This window comes from Oryctolagus cuniculus, chromosome 3 (genome assembly GCF_051225735.1).
Source record: "Oryctolagus cuniculus isolate XC-2025 breed Fujian yellow rabbit chromosome 3, ASM5122573v1, whole genome shotgun sequence".
In the NCBI taxonomy this organism is placed as follows: Eukaryota; Metazoa; Chordata; class Mammalia; order Lagomorpha; family Leporidae; genus Oryctolagus; species Oryctolagus cuniculus.
The window spans coordinates 164,061,680-164,087,537 of NC_142869.1; the positions used below are offsets into that span (position 1 = coordinate 164,061,680).

At 42.3% G+C, this 25,858-nt stretch overlaps 1 protein-coding gene across 2 annotated transcripts in view; it reads left to right on the top strand.

Moving 5' to 3' along the window:
- Nucleotides 1-25,858, top strand: part of SND1 (staphylococcal nuclease and tudor domain containing 1) — a 407,933-nt gene that overhangs the window by 117,162 nt on the left and 264,913 nt on the right. The gene's annotated exons all lie outside the window — the stretch shown is intronic.

Sequence of the window (25,858 nt, forward strand, 5' to 3'; positions counted from 1 at the left end):
AAAAATGGAAATAATAACAGATTACAGATTTGTGTGGCAATATTAAATCCTTGATTACTGGTAAAACTGTACGTGCAAAGAAAACCAAATTAAGTACCACACTTTAATCCTTCAATTAATGTTTTTGCGGGTAAATCCTGAGGAGAATTTCTTTTGTTTCAGCATCCTATGACTTTTACAAATTTTAGAAGAGTGAGGCCGGCGCTGCGGCTCACTAGGCTAATCCTCCGCCTTGTAGCATCGGCACACCGGATTCTAGTCCCGGTCGGGGTGCCGGATTCTGTCCCGGTTGCCCCTCTTCCAGCCCAGCTCTCTGCTATGGCCCGGGAATGCAGTGGAGGATGGCCCAAGTGCTTGGGCCCTGCACCCCATGGGAGACCAGGAGAAGTACCTGGCTCCTGGCTTCGGATCAGCGCGATGTGCCGGCCGTCGTGTGCCGGCCACGACGGCCATCGGAGGGTGAACCAATGGCAAAAAGGAAGACCTTTCTCTCTGTCTCTCTCTCTCTCTCTCTCACTGTCCACTCTGCCTGTCAAAAAAAAAATTTAAAAGAGTGACCATTACTTATATTAGCTGAACTTAGTCAAATAATTAATATATTAAATAATAGATGTTAAAAATTAATAGATTTTAGCTCTTCCATACCATATTTTAAGCTTTATTTCTTTCCTTCTCTCTTCATCTAAAAGCATTTGAAGGGTTAGTCTGCATTCACGTTTTGTTATTACTTGCATGACCTTGACATCTTGTGATTAGAAAACCTGCTTTTGTCTGAATATGTCCACAAGAATTCACATGTTGCAAACCTAGTCCCTAATCTATGAGTCCTGGGAGCTGCAAACTTGGAGGGTGGCACAGTGCCTCATGTAATGACCATTCAAGAGGGTCTGATGGAGTTCGTCCTTTCTTCCTGACTTTCTCTCCTACCACATGAGGACATAATTATCCTTCCCCATGGAGGGCACAACACGCAGCATACAAGTAGAGATGATGGTTACCAGACATTGAACTTCCCAATGTCTTTATTGTGGACTCCCAATCCCCAGAACTGTGAGAAATATTCTTTTTTATGTAAGATTTTTTTTTTTTGAAAGCTAGAAGGAGAGCAAGAGACAGAGAGATCAATCTATCCAATGGTTTGCTCTCCAAATGACCTGGACCAGGCTGAAACCAGGAACCTGGAACTTCCTTTTAGGTCTCTCACTTGGAGCCCCAATGCAAGGGCCTATCTTCTACTGCCTTCCCAGATGCATTATCAGGGAGCTGGAGTGGGAACAAAACTGTGGGGACTCCCAACATGGGATACCCATGTTGCATGCAGTGGCTTAACCCACTGTGCCACAATTCCAGTCCCCTAAATTTATATTCCTATTACCCTGTGTCAGCTAGTGTGTTATAATAACACAAACAGAGCAAAATACCAATGGTGGAACTTGCCATAGATTTTCTGTGATACCACCTCTTTCCCTCCCAGGTATTAAGGCTTTGGATTACTGATAGGTTGATTTTGGTTTGTGTGAATTCTTGCGCAGGCCAATAAGTGGTTTCTTCCTTTCTGTCCCCCAGCATTGTTTTGTCAAGAATTTAGTGCAACTAAATATTTTCCTGTTTTCCCCACTACTCTGTCCATGTCTGATTTAGCCAAAGTTCCTCCAGGCACTAATGCCTGTGTTCTGTGGTTTGGAAAGTGCTGTGTACTTTTATAGTATCTATAAATAACAAAATATAGCTCATGGCAATAACACTCTTACATATTTAGAGATGAGTGTGTTATAGAGAAAGATTTGGGGAGACATCTATCCAGGGTACAAAATGCCTACCATTTAAGACTATTCATTGTCACATACTCATTGTGTGATGACATTCTTTATTTTTGACCTGTTTTCTACATAGAAACAAGGTGTGGTGTTGTCTACTTCCCCATGTTTACATTAGTAGGGAAGCAGAGGACAAAGCCTGCTGTGTCACAGGATGGTGAGATTTCCTTCCAGATCCTTGCATGCCAGAGGCCCAGCCTGCTTGCCTTGTCTTCCTGTTTTGTTTCCATGATCATTAAATCTGACTTTTTATATTTGGGAGATCTGGAGCTAGGAGCTACCAGCTATTTCTATTAGCCTTGTCAATACAGTTTGATAAAATGCAAATGTCTTTAAAATGGTAGGCTTCCAATTAAAAGGCTCCAGCAGGGAGTCTGTTTTGATAATGAAAGTGATTAAGAAGGCTCTATTTTTTCCATTGGTATGAATGTTCAGCTGAAATAGCTTGGCTTTCTGTTTGTAATTGGGCGCTGCTAATGAGATTCTAATAACTCTGAGGTTCTAATAATGATCCTAACAAATCCAGTGGTTCTCTGCAGTTATCAGTGCTGGTTACAGAATCTCAGGATTTCTGGATGGTAGTACCATATGAGACTGTTTATTTCCTGTAATTGTGTAATCTAGGTTCAGCCTAGGACTGTTCATCAACACCTGCACATTGTAATAGGCCTTAAAGCATTGGCTTTGGTGTGTAGAGGGGAGATGCTGAACAAACCCTTCCATGGGGTAACTGCAGACTGGGTACCATCCCTCTGTTGCTATGCCCTTCAGATTAATTAATTAATTAATGAATTTAAAAGAACTAATTTAAGAAGTGTTAAGTTTGTTCAGGTCCTTTCTCTATGTCCGATAGCCCCAGGGAACAAAACATCAGCAGATTTTCTGGTAAAACTGGGCTTAAAGTAGTTCTTCAACTGTTTTCATTGGGAACATGTGTTGAACTAGAATACTTGTCAGGGATGAGGTGCCTTGATTATCTCACAGTATGCTGTTAACCTGACACCCTCCACCTGTCGTGAGTAGAGTTAGTGTGTTCTCTGATTTTTGAAAAATTCTTTGCTTTTCACTTTTTCTTTCTTTTCTTTTTAAAAAATGTTTATTTATTTATTTGAGAGGGAAGTTGGAGGGGAGAGGGATCAGTTTTCCATCCGCTGGTTCATTCTCTAAATGTCCAAAATGGCTAGACTGAAGCCAGTAATCTGGAACTCCATCTGGGCTTCGCACATGGGTGCAGGAGCTCAAGCACTTGGGCCATCTTCCGCTGCTTTCCCAGGCGAACCAGCAGGGAGCTGGATCAGAAGTGGGACAAGTGGGACACTAACTGGCACCTACATGGGATGCTGGCATTGTGGGCGGCAGCTCAACCTGCTGCTCCACAATGCCAGTTCTAAATTTTTCTTGTTTTAAAGATTCATGTTTCTAGTTGAAAAGCAGAGGGTGGAGAGGGAGATGGAGGGAGGAAGGGAGAGAGAGAGAGAGAGAGAGAATGAAAGAATATCTTCCATCAATCTTCCATCATCTATCTACTGGTTCAGTCTCCAAATTTCCCCCACAGCCAGGTCGAAGCCAAGAGCCAGGAACTTCATCTGAGTATCCCATGTGGATGACAGGAAACTAAGCACTTTGGCTATTATCCAGTGCCTTCCAGGTGCATTGGCAGGAAGCCAGATTAGCATCTTGGTGTAGTCAAGATTTGAACTGGCACTCTGACATGGGGTGCTGTCATCCCACATGGTTGCTTAATCTGCTGTGTCAACAACATCCACCCCTACTGACTTTTTTTCCTTTTCAGTGTATATTCTCAAAGTGTCATACTTCTTTCTGTTAACATTGTTGGGACACTGACTCTGCCTGTTTCAGGGGAGAGATGTCCAAGGGCTCAGCTCGGCAGAGACCTGTTTTGGAAATGCTGAGTGGCAAACTTGCTCTGTGGTGTAGCTGGACGTCTCTTGTCTATGATCGTGACCTTATCAGTGTGTTCTGCAGGGAATCGTGGAGAACTATTGTGGGGTAGGGAAGTTTTCTGTGATCTTGGTAGTTGAGGAACGTTTTCAAATGAAACAAATAACTGTCTAAATTGTGGAGGTGGTGAGTGTTGTTTTCACGTGAGCATTCCTTCCTGTGGTTTAAAGAGCCATTTTTCTCTGGTTCCAAGTGCGTGTAGGTGGTTTTTATATTCTCTGTAAAATCTAATCACGGAGGGAACTTGTGGCTATTTATTTCAATATCAGAATGACAAATTACTGTATCTGAATGGGGAGAAAAGTGAAAAGTCAGAGTATGAGATGAAAATGTATGTACTGAAAATCATACTTGAAGATCCATTTAGTGTCATTTTACTCAAACTGAAGTACTTCATGGTGTTCACACGTGTTATCCAGGATCAAGAACGGTTAACGATCAAAGACCTTTCTGTTTTTAGTGCATTTGGGCCTGTGCAGGGCTGGCTACAGCACTGGCAATGTTTACCATTTCTTTCCCATCCCCTCTCCTCCCTGCCCACCCCTGCTTTGTCTCTGAGAGGAAGAAGTTACACTCATATACCGAGAAATTAAATGGACGCATTTGGTGAGTTACTTGGCACATCTCTGAATTGCCCCTGCAGAATTAACACCACGTGGCTCGTGTAGGTATTAGAAGGTTGGACTGGGGATAGATGAGCTCCTGGTGCCACTGCTGGTGAAAACATGTCAGCTCCAGATGGAGAATTCAGGGCAGTTGCGAGAGCTAGCCTTTGGGTCCTTTTCCTGCTGGCCGGAGCATGAGGGAGAGTGGGTTTCAGGAGTAGCCCGGCCACACAGCTAAGCACCATCTCCTCGGCTTGTGAACGGTGAAAAGCCCCGGGCTGGGTGGCCACTGGTCAAGGGGTAGCCATTCGTTGTTGCCACCGGGCAGGAAACAAACATGATTCCCAGCTCTGTTGAATTCTTGGTGCCGTTACATGGTGATTTCTTGTGCCTGGAGTGTTGAGTTAGTGCTGCGTTCAGAAGACCATTTTGGTTTCTGCGGAGCGACCTGTCCAGTGAATTCTGCTGACCTCATTTTCTGGCAGGGCCTCCCTGGTGCGTCTTGTGTCAGGCACGTCCTGACCAGCTTCCCCTTCTTGACCAGGGCGATTTAGTCCCTGGATCTTGTCAGGACTGCACTGTTTTGAAACGAGTCATGGATGTTGCTCCCAGCTGTCAATGAAATACATACATGCATTTTGAACTTAAGCGTTCTGGGTATATGTGTCTCGTTATTATGGAATTCCACATTCAAGGGTCTCCTCATGCCGCCTCTGCTCCTCTTCCACTACAGAGGCAGCTGTACGAACTGGAACAGTGCCCTTTTGTAGCCACTACTGGAGCGTGTACTGCTTAATCCTCTCTTGCTTTTTAAATTCTCAGCCAGTAATGAATTAAGTAGTTTTTCACTCTTCCCGATAAGGATATTTCTGGATCAGGCTGGCAGGATTCCACTGAAGCATGTTGTTGCCTCCCTCTAGTTGAAGTATTTATGTAGACGTGCCCTTCTGAATGGAGGGGACGTGCAAATACTTGGGGACCTCATACTGCAGTTACCCAGCCTCTCGGCTTGTGCCACTCCCCTCCACCAGTGTGCACCGTGGGAGGAACCAAATACCACGCCCCGACGGGCTTCAACCCGCAGAATGGGCTTCATTCACGATTCATTCAAGCTTCATCGATTCATGGCTTCGTTGCTTTTCCAGCATCTCTATAGAACTCAAATAGTTCGTGGTACCATGCTCCTGATTGAGGAAGCACAGAGACTTCTGAAAGTAGATGGGGATGTGGGTGGGTGAATCAGAATAAGATACAAATAAATATCTTGAAGGTAGAATAAAAGTGCTTTGAGAGGTGTATAAAAGCAGAATATTAAGGCTATTCAGAGGGAAAAAGGAAGTTTGAGGGTTGAGAAGTGGCATAGCTTGATAGGGCTCTGTGGATTAAATGGCAAATGCCATTTTGCATGTTTCCCTGTGTCAGGCACTCAGCCTTACTGGCGGTATCTGATTGCTCACAAAGTCAAAGCCCTATGAAGTGAATGTTTTATTATCTTTATTCTCCATGGTAGGAAATTGAGGCTTAGAAAGGTTAAGATACTTGTGTAGGGCCAAACAGCTGGCAAGTGAAACCTTTGGGAATAGAACTCTGGCCTGGGCAAGGCTGTGCTTGTAAGCATTGCATCTTGCTGTTTAAATTCTCTTGATTTTCAATGCATTGCTTTATCTGGGTCACCAGTTCTTTCAATTAAAAAAGTGTGGTGAAATGAATGAGTTGAGTAATTTGTGTTGTGCTGAATGTGTGTTGCTATTTCATACTATACACCTAATTGCTTCTGTATGCTTATTGCTTAATTACATAAAATGCAGTAGTCCCTTTATCATCATTCTGCAAAACTGCCCCTTATTTACTATGACTTAAGCAGACCAAAGAGCAGGAGAGTGTGCTAAATTTTTATTTTGGTGCCCATAGTTCTTCCTCATAATGTTTTCTTTATGAGTGCACCAGTACCTCACTGGTCAAAGCATGTGTTTGGTCAGAATGTAAGTATTCAGCATGGAAGCATCAAACAGCTGTCACTGTACAGTATCTTTTCCAGGCACCATGGTGACATCTGGACTCAGTATTTGGGTATAAGAGAAATGGTCCTTGCTAATCGGACTGTCACAGGCTCATACATCAAACAGAGCTGGGGGCTGTGTCGCTGCCAATTGACTTCTGATCATTATTCACCCTGAGTTAATGCCAAGAAAATGATCAGCTTGGGGGCCAGAGGCTGAATCTTGGCACACAGATACCATTGGTTTCCCAGAGGACCAAATGTAAAGTTTGGTTTCTTTTTTAAATAGTTCCTCTATTGGTGAAAGTGGGTGATGTTTGAACAAAGCTGTAAACTAGTTAGCTACCTTCTGTGGTCCTGCACTTCCATTTACGTGACACAACATAATCCAACTGCTTGAGGTACTTTTGCAGGTTGATGATTGATTCATGTTGTGGTAGGAATAGCCATGAAGTAATAAGATTTTTCAACTGTGATGCATGAAAACAGTAAGGTTGTGTTAATGGAGATAGGCTATGTTTCTCTAATTCATTTTTGTTAAAGTGAAGTGATGGTTTTCTTTTTTAAGATTCATTTATTTGAAAGGGACAATGACAGAGAGAAGGAAGGAAGGGGAGAGGGAGAGAGAGATCCTCCATCGACTGGTTCACTCCTCAGAGGACCACAACAGTTGGTGCATGACCAGTCAAATCTAGGGGCCAGGACGTCCATCTGTCTCCCACATGGTTGACAAGAAAAACAGTTGAGTATACATACAAATGCATTATTTTAAAGCCCACCCTTTCTAAAATGTAAGAGAGGTAGAGAGGAAATGGGGTATCTTCCATCCATTCACTCCCTAAATGGCTGATACATTCAGGGCTGGGCCAGGGTGAAGCTAGTAGCCCAGAACTCCATTGATATTTTCCACACAGGTGGCAGCGACCCAAGTCTTAGGACTCATGAGCTACCTCCCAGACACATAGCAGGAAACTGCATCTTCCAGAAGTAGAATGCAGGACTTAATATTACAAGGGGTCTGATGTGGGATACTGGTGTTCCAAGTGAAGGCTTAACCTGCTGCACCACAATGGTTATTGACACACATTGCCTTTAAAACAATCAAAATGATGTGACTCACACCCTCTTAGAACCAACTTATTTCTAAATTTAAACACAAGACAGCATTATTTTTTTTTTTTTTTTTTTTTTTTTTTTAATTTTTTGACAGGCAGAGTGGACAGTGAGAGAGAGAGACAGAGAGAAAGGTCTTCCTTTGCCGTTGGTTCACCCTCCAATGGCCGCCGCGGCCGGCGCGCTGCGGCCGGCGCACCGCACCGATCCGATGGCAGGAGCCAGGAGCCAGGTGCTTTTCCTGGTCTCCCATGGGGTGCAGGGCCCAAGCACCTGGGCCATCCTCCACTGCACTCCCGGGCCACAGCAGAGGGCTGGCCTGGAAGAGGGGCAACCGGGACAGAATCCGGCGCCCCGACCGGGACTAGAACCCGGTGTGCCGGCGCCGCTAGGCGGAGGATTAGCCTAGTGAGCCGCGGCGCCGGCCCAGCATTATTTCTTTCTTTCTGATTATAAAAATCTGCGTAATCTCCCAAAACCCAAGATAAAACAATGAGAATGAAAATTCATATTGATGGAGGAAGTTGGGATGAATAAGGATTTGTTGGAAACATAATTTTAAACTTAAAAAAATCCAGGAAACTGACTAAGTTTTTACATTTGTCAACCATTTTTAGGTTTCCTGATTCAATGTGAATTGGTTGTCACTAGATGTGAATTGGTTGTCACTGGTGTTTACAAGTAACACTTCTTATATTTGCTGTCACTCTCCTTCATTACTTCCTTGAGGAGAATCTCTTGTGTGTTGGATTGTGTCCTCCACAAAAGACAGGTGAAGATCCTGTGCTTGTGACATTGACTGTGACTTATTTGGAGCTTTGGCTGTTGTTATGAAGTTCAGATGAGATCATGCTTGCTTACGGTGGGCCCTAAATCCAGTACCTGTTTTCCTCAGTACATAGATGAGGACCCAGAGATCCATGTAAGGACTTCCAGTGGGGAATTTGCGTGCTGCAACTACAAACCAAGGGGTCCTGGGGGTTGCCAGTAACCTCCAGAGGCTTGGCGGTGCAAGGAAGGATTGTTTTCTCATTCCTTAGAGGAAGTGTGGCTTGGGCAACACTTTGATTTCTGGTTTTTTGCTCTCAACTGTGAAAGAATAAATAGCTCTGTTTTTGTAGCCTTCAAAAACTAATCCTTCCTTTACATTTTGTGATTAAGAATCACTCTTCTCTGTATTAGAAGAACAACAAACAAAAAAGTCACTGGGTTGTTAAGTAAACATTATAAATGGCAAGGGTATTTACTTGGATTTTCAAAATGTGATTTGAGTGTTTCAGTCGATCATAAAAAATTTGCATTTCTGCAAATTGGCAGACTGGGCTAATTTCCAAACAGCACAAGGGTTTCATGTTTCTCTCCTGTGGAAACCCTGGTTGTCCTAATGAAATCAGGTAAAATGTCCTAAGCTTTTGCCTGTTTCCCTTCATCTTGTTGTTCTAAGTGTGATTTCTCCTGTTCCTGTCAGTGAGTCTTTTACTTGAGAGTGATGAATATACAACAGAGGTCGACATTGCCAGAACTGAGCTGTCTCTGTTTCTCTCAAATTCCTTTTCATACGATCATGGTTAAGAGTGGCTGCTTACATCCAATGATCTCCATGGGTGTCAGACTACGCCCAGTTCAAAGCCTTAACCAACCTTGTCTCTCCACTTCTGGTGGCTGTATCTTGTGCGTACACATGCACACGCTTTGCTTTCTGATATTTACAACAATTTATGCACTGTCTACTTTTCAGAGCAGCTCATGAGCAAGAAAACTGCACATATTAAAAGTGTTAAATCACATAAATTTTTAGAAATGCATATAACCCAGATAGCATTACCAGAAGCGAGATTGTGAACCTTATTATTACCTCTAAGGACATTTTCTTGTGCTGCTTTGTTTTCATTAGTTTCTGCCCTACTCTCCTTTTTTTAACCTCTGATTTTCATGTTGATGTTGTAGATTAGATTACATTAGCTAAGTTTTCATGTAAATGCAACTTTATGGTGGGTAACCTTTCTTTTAAATTTGGCATTTTGAAAATAAAACATAAAAATTAGATTCATCCGTGTTCTTTCGTTTTTAATTGAATAGTACTGAATTTTATTGGCTTTTTGTCCCTTTATCTGTTGGTGGTCATTTGGCTCATTTCTAGTTTTTGAATATTTATTTATAAAACTGCTATGAGCATTTGTATATAGGTTTTTGGACTCATGTTTTCTAGTCTGCTGGACGAACAACATGGAGTCTAATAATTGGATCAGGTCATGGAGGACCCTTTGGACATCTCAGGTTTCTCATGCCCTGGTATGCTCTTCTCCTTGGTACTTTTTTTTTTTTTTTTTTTTTTTTTTTTTACAGGCAGAGTTAGACAGAGAGAAAGGTCTTCCTTTCTGTTGGTTTACCCCCCAGTTGACTGCTACGGCCGGTGCGCTGCGCTGATCCGAAGCCAGGAGCCAGGAGACCTCCTGGTCTCCCGTGCAGGTGTAGGACCCAAGGACCTGGGCCATCCTCCACTGCCCTCCCGGGCCACAGCAGAGAGCTGGACTGGGGAGGAGCACCTGGGACAGAACCAGCACCCCAACTGGGACTAGAACCCGGGGTGCCGGTGCCGCAGGTGGAGGATTAGCCAAGTGAGCCGTGTTGCCAGCCACCTTGGTACTTTCTAAATTTGGTCTTTTACCATTAAAATATGATGCTGGAGGCCTGTGTCCTATATTGAATTTCCTGGATTTGAGTCCGGGCTCTTCTGATTCCAGCTTCCTGCTAATGAGTACTTTTGGAGCTGGTAGATGGTAAAGTGATTGGGGCCATATAGGAGACAGGGATTGAGCTCCAGGATCCTGGCTTTGGCCTGGCCCAGCCCTGACTGGTGTAGCTATTTAGGGATTATGTTAGTGCACAGACGCTCTGTGTGTGTGTGTGTGTGTATGTGTGTCTGCTTGTCTGCTTTTCAAATAAATAAGCAGATATTTGTGTACACAAGTATGGGAATTTATATATACATTTTTAGTGTGTGTGTCAGCTGGGTGGGAGACAAATGTGCTAAATGGGACAATCCTGCCAACCAAGGTTAGATATAGCCAAAGTGACAGTGGTGCACCAGTTGAGTACACACCATGTAATTTTGCCAAATTGCTTGTAGTTTTGTCATCATGCTTTCATACTAGTTTTACGTTTTCTAATCCGTTTCTGCCTAGGTTGCCCTGTCTCCTGCCCACTGTTCAGTATTCAGGCAGGCAGGACCATCTCCATGAAGTTTCCTCAGATCCTTTATGTCAGAAGTAATCGCTCCTGCTGAGCTGCCACAGTACTTTATCCGTATCTTGTTTTATGGTACCATTTCCTATTTTGCATTGTAGGCACATGTCTCATCTCCTTTACTAGACTGTTAGCTCCTTTGAAGGTAGGATTCATGTTTGATTCATTTTTGTATCCCCAGCATGCAGCATGATGCCTCGCAGGTCATAAACAGTTGTTTTATTTGAGTGGATGAGGAGGTCTGTTTATGCCTGGAAGCAATGGCAAGTTCAGGATTGTTTGCTACTTGAAATCCCCGCTAAACTGGCTGAGCCATTTTACGATTGTTTTGGTTTTCTGAAGTTTTATATGTCTTGTAATTACTTTGCCCTCATGCTGATTAAAACATGATAGCTTATAGTGTTAAATGTAGTCAGCATTGGAATCAGTTAGAATATTGGTAAGTGGGATCATATTCTTGGGAGAAGTCGGCAGAGTATGTCCCTGAGACGGATTCTCTTTCACCAACAAGGATAGTGGAGTATCAGAATTACCAAGGCTGTCTTCTGATGTTACAGATATCCTGTGAAACTAACTTGTCCAGGGGAACAGTGTGAATCAGAACAGAAATAATTTCAGCATTGTTACATTTCTGTTTTCATCTCAGCTTTGGACTTAGAGAGTCAACTCCCTCTTTAAAGATAGCTTCCTGTGTAAATTTTCTTCTTGACATAATAAATGTCTTTCCAAGTATTCACTGTTTAGGGGTTGGCTCACTGATGGTAATGCCACCATTGGGTTTTTGTGGTTGTTGTTGTTTTCTTTTCAATCTCTTTTGTTAGAATTTTTTCAATGGCTGATTTTTTGTGTACTTTTTATTCAGGTTGGTCATTTAGACCATCAGAGCAATAGGCGGCCCTGAAGAACAGTTTTGCAATTCTCTGTGGATTTAGTTGCCTAAGGTGTCCTATGCCTGGAAAGTGAGTTCTTTATATGATTCTGGCAGCATTTTGAATCCTACTGAGCTTCAGAAAACTGAAAGTTTTATGGCTTCATTGTTAGGCTGCTCGGCTTGTCAGTATGGAAGATTACTAGGTTTGTTCTGCAGGGCATCAAGTAGTAACACGGGGCTCCAGTTATAAGAGAACATATTTTCACTTAATGTTTAACAAAAATTGATAAGAAATACATCCAGTGGACTCCCCTAGTAGGAGAGTAGTTTCCTTTCATTGTAGGTGTTTAGGTATTGGCTGAATGTGGTAGACATGTGCAGGGAGTTTGATAGGACAAGGAGGGTAGAATTAAGAGACTTTCAAATTCCTTTCCAGTCCATAAGACCCTGCTATTCTATAATTTTTCTTATTTTGTATTTTTAATGCCAGTAATGAAAACATTAGTTCACCATAGAGTAATGCTTCATTATTAATCTTTCCAAACATTTTTTCCCCATACATTTTTACAAATGACTTACCTTATTCTTGTTGAATGTGACTAGCCCATGTGGTACAGCTCCTGCCTCCAATCCCCCAAATTCATTACACTGATACGATGTTCCAGTTACATCAGGATGCTGGGACAGAGACAAAGCAGCTTTTTGGCTCTATAGGAGTTGAGAAAAGAAGAAGAAATTTTTGCTTTTTGGGTTTTGCAGGTGATAGATATCTGGGTCTGAACCCACTTCATGCTTATAAGTTCCTTTTTGTTATCCAAAGAATACCTGTTGACTATGCTTTGGAGCAAATTGCCCAGGTTAATATATTTGATATAACTTTCCTTTTTCTTAGTAATAGTGTTTTAAAGCAATCATTGTATGTCACTTTAATAATAACAAATATTCCAAAGTATGTTCAGATTTGTAATCTCATAAAACACAAAGGGATAATTATGTGGATTATTCACAGTGATAATCTCAGTAAGAAAAATCAGGTAATTGCAGAACATGGTCAGGGGCCCTTCTTTCCACTTCAGATAGACACTTCCTTGAGTTATCTAGCTTGTGTCTAAGTGGAGACAAGTTCCATTTCAGTCTTCATCATCAAGCCACAGTATCTATGTTCCACTACTGGCGTGCACGTCTTTGAGAAGCATAGAAGAATTTCATGCTCTGCCTGATGAAATCTTAAGCAACAGTTCTTAGTTACTTTCCTTATTTATATGTCTGATTTCCTGTTTTCTTGATATCCTCTCCCAGACAAGGGAGATTAAACATAGTGTTTGAATTAATCATTGTATGGTTGTTGAAGCTGACCATAGGTGAGGTCTGATTGTTTGTCGTGGGGGAAGGGAATTAATTTAATAGGATTTTAGTAAGAATAACGGTTTCTGTGGCAAGTGCATGAGCTTTCAACGCAGTACTGGGTTCCTGCATTCTCACGCTGACCAGCACTGCCTTTTGGGAGGACCTCTCATAAGATATTGGTTTTCAGATGAGATGTGTGATTCCTTTGAGGTTAAGCTCTTTAAACAGCCTGGGAGCTTTTTCTTTTTTTTTCTTTCTTTCTTTCTTTCTTTTTTTTTTCTTTTTTTTCTTTTTCTTTTTTTTTTTTTTAATTTGAACCTCATTCTGTCATAGGTTACAATCCTTTGGGGAAAGATATGGGTTGTTAGTTTGCTGAAAATAGAATTTAATTGGCTACTGTACAGAATAATGATTTTTAATTTGGTAAGAGAGCCATGATTCAGTCAGCCCATTGAGTCTTTCGGGAGTTGGAGAAGGTATATGGGACCTCTGCAAGTCAGGGTTGTGTCCCTGCTGCGGGCCTCAGTATGACTGTAGTTTGTGCACACAAAAGCTGCAGTCATGATGGACAGCTGATGGGGGCGTGGGAGGGAGACTGGGCTGTCTGCCCCCTCTCCCCAGACTAGGTGCTTCAGCTGCTTTACTGTTGGGTGCCACAGAAATGCCAATGCCCCGACTTCGGCAGCTTTAGTATTGTGTTGCTCCCCAGCTTATTAAATAGAAAAGGAACCTTCTGAGTCGCCTTCCATTGTGGCGCATCTCTTCAGTTGGATCTGTAGAGCTATGGTTACTGCTTCCAGCAGATGTTGAACCAGATTGCCTCCTAATACACAAGTGATATCTGGCAGCTGTTACCTAAACTCATTAGTGTCCCTATTCCATCTATAGATGTCAGTCTTTTTTCAGGTTTTTGTAGCCTTATTAGATATAAACAATTTTTACCCATAGGGAACTGGCGTCCTCTTCTTGGTGATTGACATGACCCTGATCAGTAGACAGTGATTAGCAGAATACTGTGATCCACATTGTTCCCTGATGAATTTTGTGTTAACAGACTATCGTCAAGTTTGTGGTACAGCAGTCTTTTGATATCATAGGGAAATAAATTCCATTTTTCGCTATGTCTTTTTTTTTTTTTAAATGATTTTTATTTATTTGAGAGGTAGAGTTACAGACAGTGAGAGGGAGAGACAGAGAGAAAGATCTTCCATCTGCTTCACTCCCTAAATGGCCCCAACAGCCAGAGCTGGACCGATCTGAAGCCAGGAGCTTCCTCCAGTTCTCCCACATAGGTGCAGGGGTACAAGTGATTGGGTCATCTTCTACTGCTTTCTCAGTCCATAACAGAGAGCTGGATTGAAAGAGGAGCAGCCAGGACTAGAATTGGTACTCATATGGGATGCTGGCACCCCAGGGGGAGGATGAACCTACTGCTCCACAGCGCCAGTCCCTAGCTATTTCATTTTTAAGATTCATTTATTTGAAAGGCAAAGAGAGAGGAAGATTTTCTATACCCTGTGAATTGCCCGCTCATTGCCACATACCTGGGCTTGGGCCAGGCTAAAGAGAAGACCAAAAAACTCCATCCAGGTCGCCCACATAGGTACTTGAGCCGTCATCTGCTTCTGAGGCACATTTGGAGGGTGCTGGATCAGAAATAGAGTGTCTGGGATGCAAATTGGCAGTCTGATGTGACATGTGGGCATCCCTACCAGGCAGCTGAAGCCGCTGTACCACAACTCACACCTCCCGTTTTTAGCTTTTGTATGCCTCTACCTCTGTGTACCACATTGATCATTAAGGTTGCCAAAAGTAAGGGAAGTGGCTATAGACCAAGCACAGTTGCAAACTCCTGGCATCCTGTTGGAGTTTACTTGTTTCTTAGACTGAGTATCTCTGCATATTCATTTAATTTGACATTATAGCATGTATTTAGTGACTCTCCACCTGGGTTTTTTTATGGTCTGCTTTGAAGCTATCCATAATTTCCCCTGTGTTGATGTTGACTTCAGTTGTGCTATAAACTGGTTATGGTTTGGGCTTGAATAATTAGTGTTCCTTAAGATAGGGACTTACAGATGTTATTTTATGTTCACATTTTAATCGAGTTGATAGGAAACATACTAACTGGAAACCCTCGGATTCTTACAGCTTATGCTGCCATATCTTGACGGATATTACAAGATACAATGAAAACAAAATGAACCAAAAGACACTAAATTCTGGGTTTTTGTGCATGGACCCCATCACAATATAATGGGCATTTCACACACAGTACTTGATAAGATCTTCAGAATATCATATTCCAATTACTCCTCCCTGCACTCTTTTGAAGCCGTCATCCCTTCTCATTCACTGCACAAGTGCACGAGCTCCTTGTTCCAAACAGCACTGTCTCCCGTCTGTCATCCCACATGGCTGCTCACTTGGTCTCTGTAAAATCCAGTCACGTCACGCTCCTTCCTAAGTGTGTTTGATTCCGTAGTCTACAGCTTAACATCTCTGCCGGGCAAACAAACCTCAGCCCTTGAGGATCTGTCCTCCGGCTCCCTATCCATCATTTCTTTTTGTCGTATTCCACCTTGAATTCTCCATTCTTTCTTGCAGCCTGTCTCTGTTCCCTCCCTCTGGAAAAAAGAAATGACTCTCCCTTCTCCTTCTCTGACATAGTTGAAAGAGAGAACAACTAATTCCAAAAAGATTTAAAAGTGTTAATTTCAGGCTAATGGACAGCCCAGACTGAGGCATTGTCATTCCTTTTTATATTTTGTGAGAACTGGCAAGCACTGCCCCACAGGCTGCCCTAGTTCCCAGAACTGTGCTTCTCATGTAGGTAGTAATATTGGCAAAAGGTTTGGAAATGTGAGGGTGTGAACAAAGCAGGAAAAAATTAAATAAAGTTCTATTGACTGTAGTGTATATTGAATATATTGCAAGAGAGCAGTTTGTAGAGGAAGCCAAGAGCTGTAGGAGAACAGAAGGGCCTAAAGGAACCTGTTATGAAAGGCAGACTAACTTAAAAATAATGTACTTTGCTTAACCAGTAGATGGGAGAAAGGGAAGTCTGAGTAGAAATTAATTGGATGATGGACAGCATAAAGAATCAGGGCAAGACCCAAAGCCCTGGTCCTGATTATGCGGTGAGGGAAATGATATTGATCCTCTTATGAATTCTGATGCATGCGGTTCAAAGAAGGAAAGAAAGAAAATTCTTAATTCTGTGCTAGTGGTGAGGTGACATTCTTTCAGAAATACCATCCAGGATGGCCATTGGGGAACTTGAGCCATTGAAGCCCTTTGGCCTAAAAGCAATTTGACAGTTCACTATCTTCCATGGTGATGGTAATTGCTAGATGTTGGGCAGTCATGAAATTTAGTTACCATTCTTGCTGCTGAATTGATTCTTAATGTTTATTTGCAAAACCTCAAATGTGTGTCTAAAACCTTGAATGCTTTCTCAGAGTTATCCATTGTGCACTCCCCAGATATGAAATACCAATTTTACAGACTAGTAAAATGGTATTTAATGATGGCTGACAGGGTAGTGTTTAAGGACAATATGTATTGGATACTTAAATTTTTCTATTATCTGACTCTTGGCACAGATCATTGAATTTAAGTTGTATTGAGATTGCAGAAGATCTGGCTGCCTTAATAACCCTCGCTATGCTGCATGTTTATTTAGTCCCAGGTCCTTCTGTGCCTTTCTGCTTTCTAAGCATGTACAGAAGAAAACAAAACAATTTTGCTTTCTACCTTCACATCTGCCTGCATTAGGAAAGCTGTCTGAGGAAGCGTGAGGGACATTTCCTGCACACTCTCTGTGGCCTCTGGCAGGGAGCAGAGTAGTTCTTCTGTGATTTGTGGCATGGGTGGTTTTCTTCTCTCTTCCTTTTCCTGTACTAATCCTTGCCCTCTTTGGTCACCATATTTCATCGTAATGTTTGAGGATTAAATTGGTAAGAATAGAGCTCTGCAAAGGATGGGCTGTTTCACACCTCTATCATTTTCACTTGGATTTCATTTTAAATTGATCACAGTATTTTAGGCGTATGCAGTGCCTTTTTAATGGTTTCTTGGATAAAATACATATTTCAGTTAGATAACTTAATGAAATTGTTACTGAGCATGACTCATTTAAAAATTTCACTTGGAGCAGTTTTTCTGCCTACCCTTTGCTAACCATGTATCTTGATGAGTTTGTAGTACTTGAACTTTTCACAAGAGTTAACATAAGCCCTGGATATCAAGATTTGGGGTGCAGAACAGCCCCCCATTCTCTGTACACATTCTCTGTCTCTCTCCCCCACCCCCTTTTTTTGAGAGTAAGGCGGTTTTACTGATGCAGCAGTCAGGAGGATGGCTCCAAGGGAAGACTTGACTTGCTCACTCTCTCTATCTGTCTCTGTCTCTCTCTCTCTGTCTCTCTCTCTCACACACACACACACACACACACAGATATAGACAGACAATGTGGCTTTTTCTTGGATGCTTTGCATCTTTTTCCCCTAAGAAATGAATGAACATGTGAATTAAAGTACAAGGACATTTGGAATGATTATATGGATCAGGTAGCAAATATGAGTAGACAGCACATAGGAGCTATCAGAATAAGAAGCTTCTTTATTAGTGGTCCGTATTTGCATGTCTGTATCCCCCCTCGTGAGAATGTCTGTGGTACACACCTTCTCATTGTCACATGTGAACAACACAGAAAATAGAGAAGCGATATAATTTTATCAAGTATGAACCCATGACCATGTGGGAAATTATGTTCTTAGAAAATTCTCCCAGGCAAAACTTTATAGTTAAAAACTTTAATTTAGGTGATTCCTGTGGATTAAACTAGGTTTGATTATTGTTACCTTTCAGATCTGTTCAGAATCCCTTTGAAGGGACTCCAGTATTTTGGGTTTAAACTTTAACCATGCGGGTAAGTGGAAGTTAGAGAAAAGAGTGGCGAGTTGTGGAGCTTATTGACATAGTGGCGATGGCTGTTCAAGTAGTGCTGTCTTGAGGCAACTAGAGCTCTTCGAGATATGGACACCCACTCACACACCATAGCTAACTATGTTTATGTGTACTGGGACCCAGGTACATGGTACTGCTTCCTCCAAGTCTGCTTCTATCTGTATTAGTAGTTTCTTTGTTGTTGTTGTTGTTTTAAATGACATCGAAAACAATTACCTTCTGATTTTAAGACTGTGTGGTCTTCTTGAAAATAATGGAAATTTGTTCTTGGACATTAAAAAGTATTAAAATGTATCACAAATTATCTTATTTTTGTTAGCTGACTGCTTTCTTTCTTTCTTTCTCTCTTTCTCTCTCTCTCTCTCTCTTTCTCCCTTTCTCTCTTTCTCTCTCTCTCTCTCTCTCTCTCTCTCTCTCTCTCTCTCTCTCTCTTTCTTTCCTTTGCTACCTACCCAACTTCCATTTTGGATTAAAACTTAAAGCAGGTTAGCCCTGGAAGACTTAAGACATTTATACAACTGTAGATTTATTACCTTTGAGTTGCAGAAAATGAACTTCTAAAGGTTTCTTTTACGTTTCAGTTTTTACATGGTACCCAGACCTGTGCAGAATGTCAATTAACACTGGGGGAGGAGTGGGTGCAAAAGTTTCACTCTGATCACAGTATTTTCCAAAGGGATCTAACTTGTGTTTCCTTTCTGTGACCTGATTGAATGGAGATATTTCTACCTCAAAGAAGGATCTCTGGAATGCATAAATTCTCACTGTTCAGTAGACAGATACAGCTTTGATGTTCTTCAGCCCTTTGTTGAGTGTGAATGCTACAATAAGGGGCATTTTCTAGGAATCATAGGGAATTGTCCCATTTTACGCAGCATTGTTGGCTTATAGGCATTTAGAGCTAGAAGGAACACCACTTAGATCTAGCTAGGTTTTTTTTATAACAGCAGAGGAAATTAAAGTCTAGAGAGATTGAATAATTTTATTCAACAAACATTAATTGACTGCGTACCATGTGTCAGTCTCAGTATTAGGTGCTGGGGGCTACAGAGATGAATAAGTTCAAGTCCCTATTGGAGAGAGATATGTAGCTCACAGATCATGCAGTTGGTAATTAGCAGATCAGGGAATAGAAAATTTATGAATCATTCATGATCACCTCTTTCCCTGTTGATATGACAGACATTATCTCAACCATCTGCCCTTTCCCCTACCTTTTAAATTATTTAATCATTCAATAAAGACAATTCTCCTTTATTTTTAACAAACAAATCCCGGTATTATCCCCTGATTCTAGTTTCTCTTTTCACTGCCACCCCTTTGGAAAGATGAGTGTGTACTAGCAATCTACACTTAGACAGCTATTCCAAAGTCACCCATAAAGTCTGGCAGAACTTCCTGTTGCCCCACATGTATGCTTCGGTTCTATGGAAACCTCTCATCGTGACCTTTTGGAGTATTTGACTCACCTGTCATTTTTTCCTTCAAACTTTCTTCTCCCTTGGATCACTAGTATCCTAATTCACCTGCCTCATTTCTATTTTATTTTCATGTAGAATTTTCCCTGCCCAAGTCTTACTCCCCTATTGGACTGCACCTTTGTATGTAGCAACTGGTCATTCATCCTTCAGGACTGCCTCAAATGCCATCTCATCCCGAAACATATCTGACCTTATCAGTACTGCAGTCACTCCTTCTCTCTGCTTTCCTGGCCCCTGTGTATATTGATAATCCTGCACCCCTTTACTTGCTCTGCCCCTACTTCCCCCAGCAACCTATCCCTTTTGTCTCTCTCCTACTCTCCCTTCCAGCCTCTCAGCTGGGCCCACATGTTGCTGCCAGGAAATATCCCATGATGGTTTGCAGTTAATGGTAGATTTATAGTTCTATCAATTGTCTGGCAGTAGATTAATTCAGTTAAGAAGCTTAAACATAACACTTAGTTATACTCAAATCGATTGGCAAATGTTTTTTTTTTGAATTCATAAATTATACATACACAAACTTGAGCCTTGCCCTGTTTGATTAAATCTGAGTTCATAATTAGTGTGAGACAAATAATTGAAAATTTTACAGCTAAAATAAGGGAATTTTATACCTCTCACTACGTAATGGTGCAGTTTCCATTCTTACCTAAATATTTACAGTCATCAGTGTGCTGGCTGCACCCTGATGCAGACAAGACATGATGTCTGCATTTAAGAAAATCCGGTGTACTGCAGTCAAAACGGCGGCAGGCTGGTTTTCTCCAATGTCGTGTCATCTACTTGTCTTGTGGCCTTGATAGTTCTTTTGGGCCTGACATCAGGTTGATCCATTTTCTGAGCGAAAATGTTTTCTCTTCATAACACTTTTTTTGTTTGTGTTGACGCTTGATCTTTTGTTGTATACACTTGTCCTTGATCAAACTTAGATCAGTGGAGATAAATCAAGGTCAGAGTGGAATATGCTCAAATACTGACCATGTGTTTATCATTGGAGTGTCATTTTAAGAATTAAAATCTCTTTTTTTTGGTTAGTTCTGATAGCAAAGCTTATGTGTTATGCCTTTTATAAATATAAAGATGCTGACTCTGAAGTAGATGTTTATGCTGGTTTTTCTGAATTTTTTTTTTTTACAACCTCTTGGTCTTGGGTTGTATTAACATCTGCAAGATTTATTAGGTGAACATTGTGTAGCTAGGTGGCAGGATGTTCTGGTTTCTCATTAGCAGTGACCCTGGATAGTTTTCTCACATTCAGCAGCATTTCTTAGAGCTGCCCAGCATCGTTGTCATCTAATGATGTGGCCAATCTCAGGTTCATGGGAGGAGGTCACCTTGTCCACATGTCTGGAGGGTGGGGGTGGTTTGAAGGGAATGCCCAGGCCTACTGTAGTTTCCCTTTTCTTTCCACATTTGTGCACTGCCCTTCTAGAATAAAGAGCTTAACGCTAGGTAAAAATGAAAATGACCGTTTTTCTCTTGCTCTAACCTTAAATGTTTCTTAGTGTTAGAATCCTGTGGCCCTGTTTTGGTGTAAGTTAAATTAGATGTCTCTCTCTCTCTCTCTCTCTAAGCCTCTTTATCTGTAAAAATAAAAATTTTTAGATTTTTAAAATTGTTTTGAGGATTAAATGAGCATAGTGGCATCAAACTGTAACCTTTCAAACCTCCAGTAGTATCTCCTCTCCTGTGAGATAGAAGAGGCCCATGCACTGACTTTGTTCAGAAGTTCCGTGAGTGAAGGGAGGATATTTGAAGATTTTACTAAGTGTCCTGGAGGCAGCAGGTCACCTATGAACCTGGCCTTCCCCAATATTTGGCATTTTAGTCGCAAAATCTTTTGCACCAGGATAGCAGTCACATCCAGGCAACATAAAAAAGAAGACCAGAAGATTTATTCATGGAGCTTATTCAGGCAGTAAACTGCTCAGATATAGTTACTTGGAGCGGATGTGGGTCAACATCTTTATTATGTCCATAATAGTAACGGAGTAACCTCTTTTTGCAGTCAACCAGAAATCAGAATTCATGTCTCAATGTTGTCCTATTAACTTGGAAATTGAATTTTATAGCTTCTACCAGTTTAAATAAATAAAATCTTTAATTAAGCCATTAAAAAAAAGCACAGAGGACTGGTGCTGTGGTATAGAGGATAAAGCTGCCATCTGCAGCACCAACATCCATATGGGCATCAGTTTGAATCCCGTCTGCTCCACTTTCAATCCAGGTCCCTGCTAATGTGCTTGGGATAGTGGCAGAAGATGGCCCAAGTACTTGGGTCCCTGCACTCATGTGGGAGACTTGTACGAAGCTTCTGGCTCCTGGCTTCTGCCTGGCCCAGATCCAGCCCTTGTAGCCATGTGGGGAGTAAACTAGTAGATGAAAGATTTCTCTCTCTCTCTCTCCCCCTCTCTCCCTCTCTCTCTCCCTCTCTCTCTCCCTCTCTCTCTCCCTCTCGCTCCCTCTCTCTCCCTCTCTCTCTTTCCTGTCTTTCTCTTTCTCTCTGTCTCTCTAATTCTGACTTTCAAATAAGTAAATAAATCTTTTTTTTTTTTTTTTTTTTTTTTTTTTGACAGGCAGAGTGGACAGTGAGAGAGAGAGACAGAGAGAGAAAGGTCTTCCTTTGCCGCTGGTTCACCCTCCAATGGCCGCCGCTGCAGCCGGCGCACCGCGCTGATCCTGGCAGGAGCCAGGAGCCAGGTGCTTTTCCTGGTCTCCCATGGGGTGCAGGGCCCAAGCACCTGGGCCATCCTCCACTGCACTCCCTGGCCATAGCAGAGAGCTGGCCTGGAAGAGGGGCAACCGGGACAGAATCCGGCGCCCCAACCGGGACTAGAACCCGGTTTGCCGGCGCCGCAAGGTGGAGGATTAGCCTATTGAGCCACGGCGCCGGCTCAATCTTTTTTCAAAATGTGATAAAACACACAACATAAAATCCAATATCTTAACCCTTTGCAAATGACAGTCAAAAGTGTTTCATAGCGTAGAACGGAAACTTTGTCCCCATTAAATAACAACTTTCATGTTCGTCTCCAGCTGCACCTGGAAACCACTGAGGTGCTGCTTTTTGTTTTACACACCTGACTTCACAGACAGCATCCTCTCAGCAACATTGAGTGAGAAGACCTGTGATAGCAATTCTGGGCTAATTTTCCATCTTGATGAATAGAGAAAAGAGACTTGGTTGGTATTATGGGCATCCTGTGAGGACACCCTGTTCGCTCACCCCTATTTTATCTATATTATGATTTATACAATATGCAAACAGTAATCATGTTGGTTGGTTGGTTGGTTATTTATTTGAAAAACAGAGTGCCAGATGGAGAGATTTCCCATCTACTGGTTTACTCCCCAGATGGCCACAACAGCTAGGGCTGAGCCAGGAACTTCATCGTGGTCTTCTATGTGGATGGCAGTGGCCAAGGTGCTTGGGCCATCTTCTACCTTCCCAGGTGCATTAGCTAAACGTTGGATTAGAAGCGCAGTAGCCTTGGTTCGAACCTGCGCTGTATTTTGGGATGCTGGTCTCTCAAGCGGCTGCTTACTCCACCACAATGCTAGACTTGACTTTTTCTTCTTTACCTTCGTTGTGATTTATACAGCCAAGAATGTGGCCTCCTTGTGGTTGGGCTTTAAAGCCAAAAAATTATTCACTACTATATTGCTCTAAATGATGTTAATGTTTCTATCTTGTATACTTTATGGATTAAGGTCATACTGGCTTTAAAAAGTCTTCTCTTTGTGTTAACAATTATTTCATTGTTCAAATGTTTCCTGTATCACATATCATACTTATGGCAGCTCTTCATTTGTACTAACTCTATGTAGATAGGGTATGGGTGGTTCTTCTATGTGACCACAGTCCACATGTAGCTGAATGTGGTGTGAACCAGCACAGTGAAATTTTTCTCCGAGAGGGCGTTGCTGATCAAGAGTCTTGTACTGGCCGACGCTGCGGCTCAATAGGCTAATCCTCCGCCTGCGGCACCAGCACACCGGGTTCTAGTCCCAGTCAGGGCACCGGATTCTGTCCCGCTTGCCCCTCTTCCAGGCCAGCTCTCTGCTGTGGCCCGGGAGTGCAATGGAGGATGGCCCAAGTGCTTGGGCCCTGCACCCGCATGGGAGACCAGGAGGAAGCACCTGGCTCCTGCCTTCGGATCAGCGCGGTGCGCCGGCTGCAGTGCGCCGGCTGCGGTGGCCTTTGGAGGGTGAACCAACGGCAAAGGAAGACCTTTCTCTCTCTCTCTCTCTCTCTCTCTCTCATTGTCCACTCTGCCTGTCAAAAAAAAAAAAAAAAAAAAGAGTCTTGTACTGCTGCTGTCCTATGGTCAGTTTTAGTTGTCCAGTAGTTCAGAGAGAGAGTGCCTTTGGCTGTCATTAGGATCCATTCAGGAGGCAGAAACCACACCATTTATTTCATCAGAGAGAAGATAATTATGAACCAGATGTGGAATACAAAAAATGTGAAGAAGAAACCCAAGGGAGCTGATAACTTCAAGATACAGTTTCCACCTTAGGTTTTGTAGAATAAAGAACAGAGGTTGAAAATATGAAAACTTGGGAATTTGTAGGTGGGCTTCTTACAAGAGACTCCCACCTCTGTTCAGTGAATGTGTGAGCCCCTAAGCATTGAGGAGTAGCTCTCCGGAGCTGGCATTACAGCACCCTGGAGGGACTGCTGGTTGATTGGTTCTGTTGAATTGGAGGAAGTGTGATGAACCTCTTTATTCTAGAGTGCGAGATCTTTGTAAACTAAGCTGAAATACTGCTCCTGGATGGAAGGTATTGTTGCCTGGGAGCCTGGAGACACCGAGTGACTGAAATTAGAGAGAGTTTGTTCTTGCCTTATGTCCAGCCTCCCTCTAACAACCCCTATTATCAGAGCATAACAGGGAAGCAGCTGACAAAGCAGATGTGGTTTTGCAGGTTTTCTGCCCCAGTGTTACAAAGTGGAATTAAAAAGATCAGGTTTTAAACCAAGTGACATTAGAATCATAAGTGGCACAGTTACTGGATCCAACTTATTGAAGCTTAGGGGAGCTCCTCAGGAGCTGGTGGCTTTGGGCAGGCATGCATTTTAGGTTGAAATTAATTGACCTTTTCAGCTCTGTAGGGGATTGTGTGCAGCCGCATGTGAGTGCATAGCCAATGAGTAACCTGCCCCTCTGCTACCACCCTGGGTGGGAGGCAGATGATCAAGAGAACTAGCATGGGTTCTAGGTAAGACAGATTTTTACTGAGGCCTTTGACTTGGACATGTGTGATAATAGACAAATTATTTCTGAGGTCCCTAGCTTGAAGCTCATAATTTCAGCTATTTTTTTTATGTTCTTGGGATCATAGTTATTGTTCCAGTCACATAGTAGGCACTCAAAGAGTTAGTTGTGTTTGCTTTGTAATCAATTAGAAGTTCATTTAAATTTAGAAATTTAAAGTAGACTCTTTGCATTGAGTGAGTTAAGTTGGAAAGCAAGCAGTGGGAACGGTAAGAGTGTGGTTGTCATGTGATAGTGATATTAAAGTAAAAAGCTAAACTCAGCTCTTCTTTATGGATAGGAGAACAAGAGAATATGGGGTGACCTTACGTAAAATAGTTGATTTGTGTTCTCTCAGACCTAGGCACCATTCCATGTCAATCCACACAGGTGAATGTCAGCCACTGTTACAGAATGAGACGCTGCCAACCCTTGCCCTCGTCCCACCCACCTCTCCACCCTCACATGACTGTTCTGAGCACTCTTGGTTCCTTGCCTCCTGGTTCACTAGATACAAACAGTTGGGACAACGTAGCCTGTCTCTTTACCAGCCTCCAGTTCCCCTGATTTCCACTTGTTAGGGTCACTTCTTTGTAGCAGCACAAGCTATTTAAGTAAGAGTGTTCATAGCTTGTAACCACATTTGCCCACATTTCTCTGGGTCACAGTTGGTGATAAATGTTGAAGTCTCCTCATCAGTGTCACTCAGACCACATAGTAAAATAAAGGACTCTTTTTATTTTGTACATTTATACTCTCACGAGAAGATTCGGGCTCCTTTTGCTAAAGCATTGAGCACTGGCTGGGAGTATGTGGGCTTTGGTAGCTAAACTATGTGGCACTAGATCTAGCAGCCTGCGTCAGACTTGGAAGGAGGGGTGCATCTGGCAAGGCAGAGTCTCAGCGTCTACAGGGAGACCTTTTCGCTGGGCTACAGAATTCAGGCCCTTTTCAGAAATGCACACTTTATTGGACAAATTTGACTGGGAATCTGGCTCAATTGAGGGTTCCATTGGCACCAGCGAAACAATGGTGTCATACTCAGCATCATTTTCCCTTCTTTGTTGTTCCAGGAAGAAACTTTAATAATAATAATTATTTTTTTTTAATATGGTAAAGAAAGGAAGTCATTCACAAAGAAGTATTTCTCTTACAAAATGACATTATCCTCTGAATGGGCTCCCCCAG